At 37.0% G+C, this 16,957-nt stretch overlaps 1 protein-coding gene across 6 annotated transcripts in view; it reads right to left on the bottom strand.

The window, feature by feature from the left end:
• Positions 1-16,957, bottom strand: part of LOC118270635 (soluble guanylate cyclase 88E) — a 110,534-nt gene that overhangs the window by 30,440 nt on the left and 63,137 nt on the right. The gene's annotated exons all lie outside the window — the stretch shown is intronic.

Raw genomic sequence — 16,957 nt, 5'->3', positions numbered from 1 at the left:
TTTAGTTTTGATTAAACTCTTCAATGTTCAACTCTCATTAAATTGTAACTTTATTTTTAGGCTTTATGTAACATTTTATTACAACTTTCGTAAGACATACTAAATTAATTATTATGTTATCGACTTATGTAACGGTTTGACGAGGAACTCGACTAGACGCGGCGGTTGTGTGTCGTGTGTCGCGGAATGCTGCTCATGAATATGAGCCTCTAGCGTGGCTTGAAACTAGTCGAGTTCCTCGTCAAACCGTTGCGTGAGTAAGCCGATAACATAATAATTAATTTATGTAACATATTTATACCTAGATTTGGCTTGATGAGTATCTCTCTCTTCTCCTCAATGTTTGTTTGTTTGGTTACTCAACCATAACGCACTCATGAAGACCATGGTCAAAGTCACAAAGGCCAACAGTTACCAACTGTACCCCAAAGGCATTATGCAGGTACAATAGCCACTGTATCTAATATTAGCCACACAATACGACATTGCGACAATGCGCACGCGTCGTATAAGGCGCGCCAAAACCGCCACCCAATATGGCCGCCACATCTAATTCATTTAGTCCGTTTTCCGCGTGTTAATGAACAGTGGGCTATTATATAATAAATTGTTTGTATTGTGTCCACGTTTTGGACGGGTTAAGTGTTATTTTGTTTAGATACTGGAATAAGTAAACAGTTAGTGTCTGGTGGGCTTGCGCTGGCGCACGTAGGCCATCTGCCTTAGTGTTTTAGGAAGTCTAAGTGGTGTTTAGGAAGTCGTGCAGACTTGACATCGCTTCATTGTTTCTAGTAAGGTATCTTGGGGATCTTATGAATGAATTCATGTAATTCTAATCCCACCCAAAACATAAATGTGAAAGGCTGCCAAGTTCGATAATATTGGAATGCTTCGCCTATAAAAGAAGTGAGATCTAAATAAGTACCAAGTTCCATACACAGACCTCAGTTAAAAATGATATAACAAGTTGGCAAGTTTTCACTCACTTTGTTATAAACTTACTAAACGCAATGAGTTAAGTATATAATTTTCTATTAAAACTTGCCAAGTTATATGATTTTTAACTGAGGTCTGTGTATGGAACTTGGTACTTATTTAGATCTCACTTCTTTTATAAGCGAAGCATCCCAATATTATCGAACTTGGCAGCCTTTCACATTTATGTTTTGGGTGGGATTTCATTTATTTTTGTAAGGTTTATTTTCTTTTTATCTTATTTTACTTTACTTTGACTAAATACAAACCTTCGTAATGAATTTTAGGTCGGTACGACCATTGGAAGATATAGATAATTTTTTTGTTTTAGTTCCTTAGGGGTATGAATTTACACCTTCATTATTTTTAAAACCGACTCACACTTGGCCATTTTCAGATTTTTTCCTTTACCTTGACCTAAAGACCTACCTCCATGCCAAATTTCAAGTCAATACGACCATTGGAAGTGGTCTAGGTTTTTGATGAGTGAGTGAGTCAGTCAGTGAGTGTATAGTAAAAATAGCGATTTTCTGACGTCAATATCTCAAGACCTACAATAGGTACATTAATGAAATTTTGTGTTTTAGATAAGTAAGTAGATCTCGACAGATACTAAAAATTTCATATGCGTAGATAAAATAGATTTTGAGTTATAGGTGGGTCGAACTTGGCCCGAAATGGTTCGTGTAATATAACCCACGGCCGGTGTGTCGGTTTTTTGCTCGAACTTGGCGGACACACTGCCGTGTGTCTAGATTACGGTACATTTTTATGTAGATATACAAGTAGTTTGAAGTTATGCTCTGTTATCGTTTTGTCGGTCTAAGCTTCTTTATTGGCTCCGAAAACAATTTCCTTTTATACTTGTTGCAATGTTGTGTGTCTTTGACTAACTGTAGAAGTTGAAAACCGTCTCTATACCTCCATAGAATGGGAAAAACCTTTGTTCTATTTTCAGAACTAATCTAAAATATATTTCTGCGCTTCAACTCACAACTTTTATTCGCTCGAAGCTAAAAGAACGCGATCAAATAAAAATATCAACAGTTCAATAACTTTTTATTGCCTCCTTCCTAAAGTCATGTAACGTTCTTAAAACCTTCTCCTAAGTCTGAAAAAAACTATGCTGAAAACAGCATGAAAATCGGTTGAGCCAACCAACATACATACAGGTCAAACTAAGAACCTCTCTTTTTTTTTTGAAGTAGATTAAAAAAGATACTTTAATCAAACAATTTCTAAGGCATTCCGTTCTATAATTAGAAGGCCTTGGATACCTTTTCGTTCCAATACACAGGTGGAATGTGCGAAAACAAAACAGACCAAGCTGACCCAGTTTCGGATGGCCTTTTCATGGCCTCGTCCTAGACATAGCACCGCTAACCAAAAACCATGGGTAGAATTATTATAGTACTTGCTCATTGTATAATGTCCCATTGATATTTTTAGACCTTTGGCCTCGGTTCACCCTGTTTATTATTCTGCGGCTTTCTCCGCCGTCTCAAAAAGGGGAGGCGGCGCGTGATGATTTTTTTTAAATTGATTTTTTTTGATTTCGTTATTAGAATTGTGATTTGGTGTTATGATTTCTTATTGTTGAGGTTTTATAAGTTTAGGTAATTTCGCGGTTTTTGTATCAGCATTTTGATGGCGATTGGCGGATATGATTTGAATTCAGTTTGGAGTTTCTTGCTCGTTCTTCTCCATTTGAAGTTACACTTTGGAACGAGCACCTAAGGGTGACATAATCATTGTGTGATTAAACCCAACATATTTATTAAAGATTAAAAAAAAAAAACGAGCACCTAGCTTTGCTGATGGACAGACTGTCAGACTATTATTTATTTCTTTATTTATTGACATTTCAAAAGTACATGGTTTAATTGGAATTATTGATTTAACTTTTACTTCAGAGACTTCAGAGTGGCTGAAAGTGCGACTCCTGACTACATTGCAGTAGTAATTCCTTTTTTGAAAAAGACGATGCGTAATGCTCATATTTCTAAAATAAATATATACTTTCCATAAAGAATAATATTGTAATATAAAACTATATAACCTCGTTTATTCCCATCCTATATGAGAATGAAACATTATTACCTACACAACATTAGGTATACATAATATTATGTATCATACTGTCGTGAATAATTGCTTAAGCTTTTAAACAGTAGTTAAATACCTCCTACGTAAGAGTTTGAAGAGTTTTTTTATAGTGTTCGAGTCTCAACTTTAGTGTTGCCCAGCAAGAGTCTTGCAAGTCTCGCATTTACCAATTAGCCAACTATCAACTTAAATTTTTTATACGATTATGATTTAACTGTATTAGCTACCCGTTAAGAATCTTGTTAGTCTCACAAATACCTATTAGCCTAATGTTATTTTTTATATATTAGGTGCTTTTGATCTTACAATGACGAAACAGAGTAGCTAGTATACTATATTTTGAGATTGTTTAATAGCGGCCACATATTACAATATAACTGTATAGTTAAATTTGCACAATACAGTTAATACTACAGTTAAATCATAATCGTATAAAAAATTAAAGTTGGCTAATTGGTAAATGCGAGACTTGCAAGACTCTTGCTGGGCAACACTACTCAACTTAAGTGCGAAGTCACTTTGTAAACAGGGAATGAAGGCCAAGACCCGGCAAGTGCAGCGAAGGACAACCAAACTTCTACCAACTTCAAGCAATAACAGACTTTATGAGGCATTATTAAAACATTATTTAACTTTTATTTATTTATCTTACATATTACATCTACCTTTACAGGCACACCTAATAGGTACGATAAATGCAGTATAAAACTTAAATAATAAAATAAACCAAAACAAATATCTATCGTTCATACGAACATAAATAACCTTTACATTAACATTATCCTAATACTTAAATAACATTTACAAAATTTATAGCAACTCATTATTTACCATGTTACCCTTGTGAACTCGTTGAGTGTAGGTACATGAAAATATATCTATTATGTCTGCTATTGCATTTAACTTAAAATTGAACCTTCAGCTCTGAAATAACCGGAGCTGCGGACTACCTAGCGGGTTTACCGGGGTTGCGGCTCAAAAAGTTTCGTCAGATATAAAAAAGCTCTGATATAAAATAAAAATATAGGCCATGTTAGTTATTACGCTCCCTTCACTATCACGTATCTACTTAATCTCGTTTACCTTTTCTACAAACGCAAACTTCAGAACACTTTAATAGAATTAGCGTGAAATAAGGCCTCAAAAACCCCAACTAAAAGAAAAAAGAAACATCCTAAATAACAAAAGAAACAATGTTTATTTGTGAGAGCTAGGCTAGGCAATAAAACAGTCTAGTCTACTCTTGTTTAACCAGAAACATCCATAAACACGCAACTCAAGCCGAATAAAAAGACTTAATAAAAACCTTAGCGGCAAACAATGGTAAAAAAACATGATAGAAATAACTTCGCCCTTTGTCAGATAGTAAACAAAAAGCAGTAACAACAAGATATCTAGTACACATTTCCAAACAAACAAACTTTCGCATTATTTTGTGTTAAGTCATGGCATAGGTTTACTCCACATTCCAATTTTTATCTTGAAAATTGCGCAATGTTCTATACAAACTTCCAACTCCCATTTTAGGAAAGTGGGCGGGTGAAAAAGAGACAAAATTGCCTATCAGTCTCCCAACTAGCTTCACACAAAATATCATGTCATAAACTCGCTTCGTTGAGGCTCCATTGTGCTTCACAATGGACAACAACAAGGACAAATAAATAGACATTTATAACATTAAGTATGAATTTAGAGTAAACTTGCTTAGTGTACCTATAATTTTATGGGTAATGAGCATTTCATCATCTATCCCTTATTCCTTACATAACAGTACATAGTACTACGAAAAACTACAAAATTTTCCTAACACAAATCCCAGCACGATATGTGGGTCGAACAAAAAGTATTGGTTAGTTTTTCGGTCTAAAAAGCAACTAGAACCTAGATTTACGCTCAGGCTTTCCGCTCACGTTATGATTAATGTTCCAAATATCGCAACAACACTATTTCCCTATACGGAAATCAAACACCTACAAAATCCCAATGCTACTATAAAAACTTTCTTGCAAACACCAAACAGAATAAATATAAAACTGTTTTCCTAATCTCTATGACCCTTAGAAAGAACGCCATCTATTAGCGGGCAAAGGTAAACTCATCATCATTGGTAGCCATTTGCACACATTCACCAATTAATTCGTTGGATAAACTTCCTTTAAGTAGATGTTTTCCTTGTACGAAAGGTAAGTAATAAAATTGGTGAGATAAAATTAACCTTGGGATCACTTTCTTCTAATAATAAACAGAACAAATTGGAGACGTCTTTCCTTTGTTATAAGGACTTATTTTGATATTGAGGATGAGGATTATTTTGACTAATGCTTCGTATCATAACTCTTTGATCCTTAGGGTGCTTTTCCACCAGAGATTTGCTATGAAGCTATGCTGCGAAGATGTAATAGGTAAGCTGTGAAATTATGTGACCGCTTCTAATGATACAAAAGTATGTAGCTGTGCGAGGAAGATACGCAGCTCGAGTATAGGATGTATCGATAGTAGGGAAGCTATCCATAGCACGCATCCATAGCATGCATCCATAATACGTGGATACGTGTTATGGATGTACGCTATGCTATTTTTCGCTTTCTAAATAAAAATAAAAAATAGCTTTGCTGACTCCGTTTCCACCAGTGCTAAACTATGTGTAACAATGGCTGTGATTAGTGGAAAGTCAAACGCATCCACAGCAACGTTACATAGCACATTTCTGGTGGAAAAGCACCAGTAGAGGCTTAGAAGTTGTGAGAGCTATAAAACCTATTTCAGCGGTTACAAAACTAAAATCCCTCGCACTATCTAACTCCAGAGATATTTACTACCAATAAAATGTTGTTTAAAGCAACTGTATAAACTAAAACTTAATTAACATAACAGCTGACACACTCGTATAAAGCTTTGATAACTTTTACGGCTAAAGATAAACTTGAGTTCGTTCATTTAATGCTTTTTCTGAATATCTAAAACCACTATAAAAAGTTAACCTAATTATCTCTATTAATTGTTTCTTCCAAAATCTGTTTGAAGCTTGGTATCATACAATGTGTACCTCCCGGAATTATGCAATAACGAGCGACTTTTCTCATTGAAATCATAGTCACATAGTTCCATGTAGTGGGATAAACCTGTTGCCATTGTACTACTTACTAGACATTAATTTTTGTTATGTGATTCGAAACTATTAGAGCTTTTCAGGTGACTAAACCGGTGTTTTTAATTAATTGATTCCAAACTTTCTATCACGGAGAAATTTTCGAGAAAAAAAAAACAAAAAGCTTAATACTTTTCAGTATGACACATTCTAGAGATATCGATGTAATATCTGCAACACTATTCAAGAAGCAAAAGGTGTAATATTACACATCTACAGGTACTATGATACATTACGTATAAACCGACGCGATAATATGTTTATGTCGTCTATCAATCAGCGCTCCACAAAGACATTCCGTATTTACTATTTACGCGCCCATTTATTTCGTCCGCCATTTTCAACATCTGTCAAAGGTAGACGAATTGTCTATGCTACTGACTTTTATTAAAGAGGTTTTGTTACATATGGAATAGATCACGCGTGTAAAAAAGTATAGATTGATAGTCTAGAAAATGGATTCACCTAGACAAGTGTTTTCTGTGACAAATTGAGCTCTAGGAACAGATTTTTTAGGAAGTAGATTAATGTTCTTTTTTAAGTTAGTCGCTAACGACATTATATTCTCTTTTTTTATGGAATAAGCCAGTAAACGAGCAGGCGGATCACCTGATGGTAAGCAATCGCCGCCACCTATGGACACTTGAAACAAAAAAGGCATTGAATTGTGTTGGCAGCCTTTTGGGGGTAAGAAATTTAAGGGTTATTGGGAATCGAGGATTGAGAAGATTGAGAAGGGGGATAATTGGGCCTCGCTCATACAACGAAACCAATGCAAGCGTTATTTCACGTCGTTTTTCTGTAAGGCCGTGGTATCACTTCGGTCGAGCCGGAAAAAGATATAAATACTCTTTTATTTTATGTCACGCGGAAAGAAAATTAACCTCGGTGTTGGTACTATATTTTACCGTCACCGTACCTTGTCGTTCTGCTTCGGCTAATACGAGAAAAATTGTACTTAAACAAAAAAACTACGTCCAATACAAGGTTCGGGTGTTTCAAGTGAACCAGTTTATACCAAACTTTTCTTGTTTAGAAAGAAATGAAGATTTATTTGATACACTTACGTATGAAGGTTCTGCTATTTATTGCTGCGGTTCGTAAATACTGAAAATAAGGTTTTACAAAGAATGCTGCGGTCTAGCAGACCCTTGTAGAGTAAAAAAAGTAAAACAAAATTGCTCTGAATCCTAAATATTTCACCATAAACCGCACATCAATGATGCAGTCAATATTTAGAAACCAGAAGATTAGATGCCAGATTTGTGCTTGAATTCCTATTCTCAACTTTATCACAAAACAGTGAAGTTCACATTGTAATAATGTCTCTGCTACTTATTTAAATCTAATTAAACGAAGCTTCACTCCGAAGTGCAATAAGTATAAAAGAACACTTTTCATAGTAAGTTTAATTGGCTATTATTCTCTGGAATCTATTTAGGTCACGATGTCAACATAAATACAGTAATAAAAGTTGATAAACACCATCGGAGGTGGGGCCATTGCGGGAATCAAAAATCAATATCAATTATTGTACGGATTAAACGGGTGGCGACGGGGCAAATCGTAGTATATGCCACTGTTAATCGCTTTATAACAGTTTTAATGGGTGTTATATTAATTATGACTGGTATTATCCGATTGTTATTAGTGATAGTTTCATAATATTGTTCTTTGACGAACTTTAATTGATATTATGAGTTGGAAAACTATTATTGGTAGGTACTTGTACTTATTATTTCACTATTATGACTCTCGAAATGTCGTACTAACTATGAATCGCTTAGGTTAATTATATTTTATTTTAGTTTATTAGTCATTTGTCAATTCATGCTCATCGAGCGGGGCTAGAGATGGCAGATCGCATCAGGTGCAAGCAAACATTAACTTAGTGGTGGACAGGCGCATGTGTCCACCATTGTACATAATATCTGTCTACTTTGGAGTCGCAGACGTCAACAAAGTACAATTTGTGAAATGAATGAATGAATGGACAATAAAAAATGTGTCATACTGATTTAAATTCTATACACGTGTACTTTAGCTGTGGGAAAATCTAAGCTATGTGTAGAGATAGTTATAAATTATTACTTACGTACATAACTTCACGCCAATTGCTACGATTGTTACACACAGCATCTATTATGTGTAACAGATGCATTGTTACAACAGTCATCAGTCTTTTCATGCATGCTAGTCGGTTAAAGGTAAGTATTAAGTACCTTTAACATAATTGAGCCTAATTTGGGCCTTCTTTAATATATCGCCAATATGGTCGCTATAATGTCCGTCTAGGGCGTCCTCCACTGACGGCCAATTCATATCCACCTTGTATTTTGCTATCGTAAATTTGATTTCATCATATCTTTCTATAATAAAATATTATAGAACGATTATATTAGTTCTTTCATAATATCCAACGTTACATAGAATTATTAATCTTATGTAGATGGATAGCTTCGAAACTGTCACTAGAATATCTCATAACACTAAGTTTAATGTGATAACTTGATGTCTAGTTTTCTTTGAAGGCGTTAGCGATGACAGTTATTTTTTGATAATAATATATGTATTAGGATGCTTTTCTACCAGAGATGTGCTATGCTTTTTTTTTAAGGGAGGACAATCATCCAATGACTTTTCCTGCCTTAGATGAGGCTAGACGGAGTGTCAGACTCTTACTGACTAAAACCGCCCCGTTCTTACTCCTGCTTTTCAAGCCGGAGTCTCGGTAAACCCGCTAGGTAGTCCGCAGCTCCGAAAGATGTGTTATGCTACGTTGCTGTGGATGTGTTTGGCTTCTACCAATCATATTCATTGGTACATATAGCTTAGCACTGTTGTAAACGGACTCCACAAAGCTATGTTTTATATGGAAAGATGTACGCTACGGATACGTGCTATGGATTTGTGCTATGGATGGCTTCTCTACTATCGATACATCGCTTACGCAGGCTGTGCCGATTTGACTTAATCAGTCCAGTGTACATTAGTTGAGTATTCCCAAAAATCTAGTTTAACTTTATCCAGCTTTGGTTTCGAAGCCAAAAGCTTTCGTTCAGCAATTGCATAAGCCACAGTTAATTTAAAATCAATAGCTAGTAGTTAGACCGTTTAAATGAACTGACCGCCAGTTTAGTTTAAACGTAGAGAAATAAAGTAAGTTATACCCTAGTTTACATTTTAATGAGCTGGTTAATTATGTATACTGGTTAGATTTAATTTCATTTAAACCAACCTCCGTATAATTGTTCTTTTATACCAAGTAAATTGCTTATTTAATTTTTTAATTAAGTTTCTAGTTTTAGAGTAAATAAGGGTTGCTTGGTGATTTTTTTAATATAGCTTACCTAAAACTGAAGAGTTAGTTTGTTTCAACGTGCTAATCTCCAAAACTACTGGTCGCAAGTAATGATTATTTTTGTGTTGAATAGTCCACTTATCGGGGAAGGTTATAGGCTATAAAACATTGGTCTATTATCAATAGTAGCCGAGCAGAGCTGGCGAAACCGCGCCGGAGTCGCCAGTTGTGGATAATCGTATAACATCATTCTCATTACTAAAAGAGTGTAAGCAGAAGTTAACTTAAAAGTTAGTTTACATTAGAATAAGTAATATTCTTGTGTGTAATACGTGAAACAGTTTGATGTGAAACACGATTCCATCAAGTTTTCAAACTTTTTAATACGTTGAATGTAGCTTATTATGTTGCATTAAATGTCCAATCTTTTGCTTAGTTTTCAAAAACCTATTAATAATAAAATTTGTTTGAGCCGGACATTGAACTTCAGACAACGGACAGATAGATTATATTTTATTGTTCTCATAGTAAAGAAAAAACTGCAAGCTTTTCGGGTAAAAGCAACATGACGTACCTACATACCAAATATTTGTCGCGCACGGAAATTGAATACGTGTCACGTAGAAGTGGGACATGTCTTTTAGCTGCCATACCAATAATCTAGTAAGTATATTATATTATTATACGAAGTGGTTGATAAACATTGAGCTAATAACTAAAGGTAAAACAAAACTCATACGGTTCACGGCATTTAAGCTGAATACTGGTCTTTTTACACCGTGAATACTTTTATGTTTATTTTTCATACTAATTATTTATGTTTATTATTTTTTATCGGTGCAAATAAACTGTTTTTCTTTCTTTCTTCTTTCTATACCTAATTAAAATGACAACGCATACTGATGTATGTCCTTTGTAAAACCTCTGTCTGTTGGGTTGACTCCTTCACGTAATTAAAATAAGCTTAATTTATTGCCTTTATTAGGTATTAAGTTAAATTTGCTTGTCCCTAAAATATAATTGTCAATAAAAACCTGCTACGGAAGCACTCTCTTTCACTCTTTTCACTGCACTCTTCTTTTTAACCCCGTTCCTACTCCTGCTTCGAGCCAGAGTTTCGCTAATCCGCTAGGCAGTCCGCAGCTTGGCCCTCTACGGCGCCCCTGTGTGGGCACCGAACTTGATGCGGCGGCCAACTCGGACGCTGTTCACGTCCCAGAGGGTCATGGCCATCCGGGTGATCCGTGGATATCGCACGATCTCCGGGGAGGCGGCGAACCTCCTTGCCGGATTACCACCGTGGGATCTGGAGGCGAAAGTGCTCGCGCGCGTCTTTAGTTTGTGCGCCGACGCGCGTCGCCGGGGCGAAACTCCGCTGCCGCGCCAGATTAGTGCGTGGCGGGACGAGCTCCGGCGCGATCTCATGGCGGATTGGCAGCAACGACTGTCGCAACCGAGGGCTGGGCTCGCTGTCATTGCAGCGGTAAGTCCCCTCTTTGAGGAGTGGCTAGAGAGGCGCCATGGCGTCCTCACCTACCGCCTGACGCAGGTGCTTACCGGACATGGGAGTTTCGGAAGGTTCCTGTTTTTGATTGGGCGGGAGGAAACGCCCGGGTGTCATCACTGCGAAGGCCGCCCGGAGGACACGGTGGAACACACGGTTGCGGTCTGCCCTGCGTGGGCTGAACACCGCCGTGCCCTCAGGGAAGTGATCGGCGACGGCGACCTCTCGCGTCCGGCTTTGGTTCAGGCCATGGTGCGGAGCGAGGGGGACTGGAATGCCGTCTCCTCCTTCTGCGAAGCAGTTATGCTAGCTAAGGAGGAGGCGGGACGCGTGAGGGAACGAACTTCCTCACGCCCCAGCCGACGCGAAGGACACTCCGGGCGTCGGGGATCGCGTGACGATCTCCGGCCACCGTAAGTGCGGGTCTGCGGACGGCGAGCAAGGGTAGCTCGCCGCCCGACCAGAACCAGACCCGTGCGTGCGGCGCGTTGCGTTCCGCGCGCGCCTCAAAGAGCCATCAGACCACCACAAATGGGGCCCAGTAGGGCTGATGCTTAATCCGGAGCTGCGGACTACCTAGCGGGTTTACCGGGGCTCCGGCTCGAAAAGCAGGAGAAGGAACGGGGTGGTTTTTAGTCAGTAAGAGTCTGACACTCCCTCTCGCTTTGCCCTGGCGAGAGAAGTCATTGGATGATTTTCCCCCCTGAAAAAAAAAAAGGCAGTCCGCAGCTTTCACACCCCTCTGGATTCTCAATTGTTCTGCGTTAGTATCGCTGAAACTGGAAAACGTCTAGACCGATTATTTGTGAAAAATTATACGGTCTAAGATTATTTAGACACCCCTGACAAACGGTGAAGGAAAACATAGTGAGAAAACCGGGGCATATAATTTCTAATTGTAAATTCGAAGTCGCCAACCCGCACTGAGCAAGCGTGGTGATTAATGCTCAAACTTTCTCCGTATGATAAGAGGATTTGGTCAGCAGTGGCCTTATACCTAGGCTGATGATGATGATAAAACAAAATAATGTAGATACACAATTATTCCACTTCATTACATTAGTTAATTTCAAAACGATAGTTTGCCGGATCAGTTGGTTTGTTACAAATAGAAATTACTATGTATGAGTGTTATAAATAGGTTCCATGAACCCGTATCAAATGTTTGTAAATATTGGCACTACTGTCCAATGCCCAATGTTATTTGTTCTTTCACTGGCGTTTGTGTAACGCCCATCGGCACGACTCGGCGGTTTCAGGCTGTAAATTGTTAGCGTAATTTGTAAATTGTCGATACCTAGGTAATGTATTGAAACAGACAGACAGTTAGGTATAGACAATCATGGCCGATTTTCTTTTCAGTTTTTTTTTGCGAGCGGATAATCATCAAATTGTTTCTCCCGCCCTGGGCGAGGTGAGAGGATGTATCAGACGGTATACATAGACAAGCGTCTAGTCGATTTTCTTGTCAGCTTTTCTCTTTAGGTGGTGTAAGTCATCCAATGACGTTTCCGCCTTGGCCAAAGCGAGAGGGAGTGTCAGGCTCTTACTGACTAAAAACCACCGGCCGGAACCCCGGTAACCCGCTAGGTAGTCCGCAGCTTTATTTTCAGCTTAGTAGAGCGATTATTGGCAAATTTTGATGCTATTGAAATGACGGAATGGAATTCGTCGGCCAAGCGAAGACATTTTGGTAAATCCTCTAGAGTAGAGAGAGTAGAGGCCCAAAATCGACCAGGACACTGTAATAGGTTGTTGATGTTAATTCTTTCATACAACCAAATGGTACTGAATAGATTTCGTCGTACTTCAGACACTGAAGCCTTGTAACTTCTGGCTAATTACCAAATTATTACTCTAACCTTCCTAATTACACAGTTTTATGAACTCTAGTCCTAAAAGTTTTGAGCTAATGAAGATAATAACAATTCTAATTAAGATTATGAATATTTTATGGATGTTCTAATATTAGTTATATTTGGTTATATTATTTTATTTTAAATCGTTGCGCCTTTTATCACCGAAGGGGTAGGCAGAGGTGCACATTATGGTACGTAATGACACTGTATAATGTACCCCCACTTTACACAATTTATAAGTCCCATGTATTTAGGTGGTGAGCCTATTGCCATATACCGGGCACATTTACAGATTCCGTGTTACTACTAAGAAATTTTTGAAAATCTGGGAAAATCCCACCAATATTTCGCCCGACCCGAAAATCGAACCCGAAACCCGGCACTTGGCCAACGTGGCAGTCAATTAAGTGGTTAAATTATCTTGAATTTGAATAGTAATAAAGTAGTTTCGATTAAATATGGATTGATTGATAAATGGAACCAAAAATAAGGTTATCGGCAATTACTAATATTTTGAGTGAAAGGTCTAGGTTATCTGTAGGCAATTAATTTATGATGATTGCTAATGCTTGAGACCTACAAATAGTATTGCTATTTTAGTGTATCCACGTCGCACTATGATGGACGGTTTGCTCTATTAAAAGAGGTGTTGTTGTGATTTCCAATAATAAAAGTCGTGTTTCACAGCTTCTCAGGAATATGAGCCTCTAACATGGCTTGAAACTAGTTGAGTTCCTTGTCAAATTATCGGCCAATATACGAGAGTAAGCCGAAAAACATAATAATTAATAAAAGTTGTATTCAATTATGACATACTGGTCAAAATTTCACTTTATCAGGATAATTCACCAAAGATTGGCTCTTGATCATGTAAGTCTTAAAAAGTGAACAGCTTAGTAACTGTTTTTCTTGCTATCAATTTATTATTATTACGTCTAAAGTACTTAATATCTAGTTGTTACTACCAAAGCTAACTGCAATAAATAAATAGAAAAGTTTCTTTCTTTGTTTCCTTCCTACAATTTAAGTTACGATTTTAAATTCTGACGATACTAGTTATAATTTAATAATTGCCCAAGAATTATTAGAAGTTTTAAGTTATATCCTGGTTAAAGTATGAAAATAAACAGCTAAGATTATAAATAATTTAAAGCATAAATAATATACAGTTAAGTACCATATTTCCGCTTTGAATGAAGACGTGGTAACAATTTCGTAATTAAATCACAATGTGCGTACATAAGTAAGCGTTTTAGGGAAATTATAGGTACGTTTAACATAATTAATATCAATTACTTTGTTCGAAAGGGTGTGAAAAGCTTAACAATACTTATAGGCAAGCGCACTCCAAGGTCTCCAATCATTTAATTGTGTTAGCAAATTAGATTTTTTTTTGAAGGGGGAATATCTATCTGTCTAATTACTTCTTCCGCCTTCGGTAAGATGAGAGGCAGTGTCAGACTCTTACTGACAAAAAATCACTCCGTTCCTACTCCTGCTTTTCGAGCCGGAGCCCCGGTGAACTCGCTAGGTAGTCCGCAGCTCCGGATCAGGCAACAGCTCTAATGGACCCCATCTGTAGTGGTCTGATGGCACCTAAAGGCGCAAAACGCGACGCGCCGTATGCACGGGAGCAACTTAGACGTAGCATCTATAGAGTTTTGAATAACTTTGTTACTACAAACATGACTTATTATAGCTTTTGGGTGAAATTATGATTAGCATAGCTACACACATATAACGTGTTTAACTACTCGTGTAAATAAATCAGCAACATCAATCTTTAAAGGAACTCTAAAATATAATAAGACATAGATATTGTTGTCCTATTAAATTGAAATATAATATAGTTTACGAGATACATCTGAGAGCAGGGCTGGGACCTCGTTAGTGGCTTGTTAGTATCGATATCGATAACTATCTACTCGATATTTTATTACCTCAAGTTGGAACGATGTACGGACAATACGAGGTACCTCGCTAGTTTATTAGATTATCAGTAATTCACTTTGTTATGATACGTCCAGAAATGGGGGAAATAAATGGCGTAATATATACAACACTAGTTTTGCGTTTGTGGCTTTGTTCGAGTGTAATTTGAAAGGCTTTTTCTCGAGTAGCTCTCGATTTTGTAGGGATATTGGTATAAGATAGCTTTTCAGAGCGTTCTGAGAATAGTCAACCCAATTTATCACAAACAAACAAAAGAATTGTTCTTATTTGTAATAATGGTATCTGGAGAACTTGTTTACTATAAACAGAAGGCAAAGAAATTATATTACGTACCTAATATGTGACATTGTGTGTACTATGCTGTGGACTGAGTTATAAAAGAAGACATATGTAATAGTTACTAAAATATATCAATGGTTTTATGTAATTATGAATGCGCCTATGGACACCCGAAACTCCAGAGGCGTTACAAGTGTGTTGCCGGCTTTTTCGGGGTTAGACATTTAAGGGTTCTTGGGAAATCGGAGATTGGGATGGACTTTGGCTATGGGCTTAATTGGGCTTCCAGTAACCTCACTCATACAACGCAAGCGTTGTTTCACTCCGGTCGAGCCGGCCCATTCGTGCTTGTTATCATAACACAATTTCAGCCCTATGAAATCTATCTAAAAACAGGAATAACCTACTTTTCACACAAAAATATATAATCAAAATTTAACTAAGTATACATATAAAAACGTAGTAAATATAATATTAAAATGCTCTTTCGTCCGATTTCACAGACATTAATTTGGTACATTCCAACAAAAGCGGAAATAATTCGACGATCCCGTTCATGATAATATTTTCTAAATTGAATTTTACCCTTGAAGCGAACGTTAACGTTAGAGTTCAGTTTCTAGGAAACGTGGGAGTAAACTGATTAGATATTTGATACCGTACCATCATAGATCCCTGTATTTGTATATTTCTCTTCTACTAACTATTTGGAAAACAATAATTGGAACCTAAATTGAGTTCTCTCTAAATCTAAATTATTGTTTTCTATTTGTACCTGGGGCGCGAATTAGAGTACTGTTCTTTAAAAACGGTATTGGATTTATACCATTCATTTTCAATGATATGGATACTATGGAATATAGAATGAAACTCTTGAAGCTCGTATGGCATTATTACATGGAACCCATAAAAGCCCATAACAAAGTGGGTATTGTATACACACAATGCCCACTTTTTAATATTTATTGGACGCCATAGACGCCGTTTTTGTAATATAACTCCTGCTGCTTCGATATTAAAGTAGTATTTTGTTTATCTTAAGTTCCAATTCACAAGATACATAAGGCAGAAAGTACATTAAGTAACCGATTTGATATTACATGGATATCACAACGTTTTACGGTAGAAAAACTAAAATGCGAGACTTGGTTTTTTTACAGGATGTTTTTGATAATATTTTCTTTATCAAAGATTCCAATTCACAAGATATACATGTAGTTATGTTTCTATATACCACGACTAACAACGCTATTCTTTATAAATGACATAAAAGTTTATATACGTTTCAATATACTCGATATTATATCCATGAAATATTTCGAAATTAATCGGTTTACCGGAGCAATCGTGATCGTTTGTCGTCACTGCCGTCCCAGTCAATATTTATCGACTTTGAAGTGCGGCAATGTAGCCAATTGTGTAAACAAACATATTCGATTCAATCCTCGATTTAAAATCGAGTGGGCGAATAGGAAGAATGTTGGTAGATGCAAAACTTTATAGTTTTTATTGTAGAAGAATATTCTGGTATTTCCTTTACTTTCGTTTTTTTTTTGGAGTCGTAAGGTGGTTGAACTCTTTGCACTTTGGAATTGGAACGACTAAGGTGAGTTTGTGTTGTTTGTGACTATTTTTAGATTTGCTTGCAAATAAGAGGTAAAATTAAAAGCTCCACATCGATATGTAACCTATACATACGTAGCATAGTAGCCATATGGCACGTCGCATCCGCGCGCGTATCAAAGAGCCATCAGACCACCACAGATGGGCCCAGTAGGGCTGATGCTTGATCCAGAGCTACCAAGCTCACCGAATAGTTGTAGATATTGATG

Source organism: Spodoptera frugiperda, chromosome 13 (assembly GCF_023101765.2).
Source record: "Spodoptera frugiperda isolate SF20-4 chromosome 13, AGI-APGP_CSIRO_Sfru_2.0, whole genome shotgun sequence".
Taxonomy (NCBI): Eukaryota; Metazoa; Arthropoda; class Insecta; order Lepidoptera; family Noctuidae; genus Spodoptera; species Spodoptera frugiperda.
Note: the sequence above shows the minus strand (reverse complement) of the source record. Positions and strands in the feature narration are given on the sequence as shown.